Genomic DNA, 830 nt, shown 5'->3' with positions numbered 1-830 from the left:
CATTCCTCTTCTCTTTTCTCTTCATACATTCATCTTCTCTTTTCTCTTCATACATTCCTCTTCTCTTTTCTCTTCATACATTCATCTTCTCTTTTCTTCTTTTCTCCTCTGTGGATGACGTCTTAATAAAACTATGAGCATACAATCAATGAGATTTGTCCAGTGTTGATGAATGTCTCTCTCTCTCTCTCTCTCTCTCTCTCTCTCCATACACACACACACACACACACACACACTATATATATATACATATATATATACACACACACATACACAACTACAGACAGGCTACTACAATATACACATAAAATATACAATACAAGCCTGGCATAGCTATGCTCTGACACACAACAGTGGCTCAATGCAAGGTTACGTGTATTAATCACTTATTGCCTTATCTGTGTGCGGAGTTTTATAGGCTATTAACCGTGTTAATACAGTATATTCCACTACAGGGTTCATATTCTTGTGCAGCAGAGACACATCTCATCCTTAACTCTAACAGTGTCACACTCACATTAATGGGATATTAGTGTGATGCTGCTTGGAGGTGAAACCCAATCCATGTAGTCAGGCTTTGAGTGTGTGTCTGCACGACAAAGTTGGGACTCCTGGTTGACCTGCATGTGTTTCATTGTCTGCATTTATTCCATCAACATTTCCTTTCTCTGCTTCTCACTGCCCAGCCAGAGTGACTGTCTCTGTAACCATGTGACGTGTAATGCTTTTACCTGGAGAATGAGATGCCCCTGTGTGCCATGATGAAGAGCTTTAACTAGCACACCACACAGACATGGTGTTAGTGTTGTAGAGAGAGGTTCTTTTTACAT

Source organism: Chanos chanos, chromosome 5, assembly GCF_902362185.1.
Source record: "Chanos chanos chromosome 5, fChaCha1.1, whole genome shotgun sequence".
Classification (NCBI taxonomy): Eukaryota; Metazoa; Chordata; class Actinopteri; order Gonorynchiformes; family Chanidae; genus Chanos; species Chanos chanos.
Note: the sequence above shows the minus strand (reverse complement) of the source record.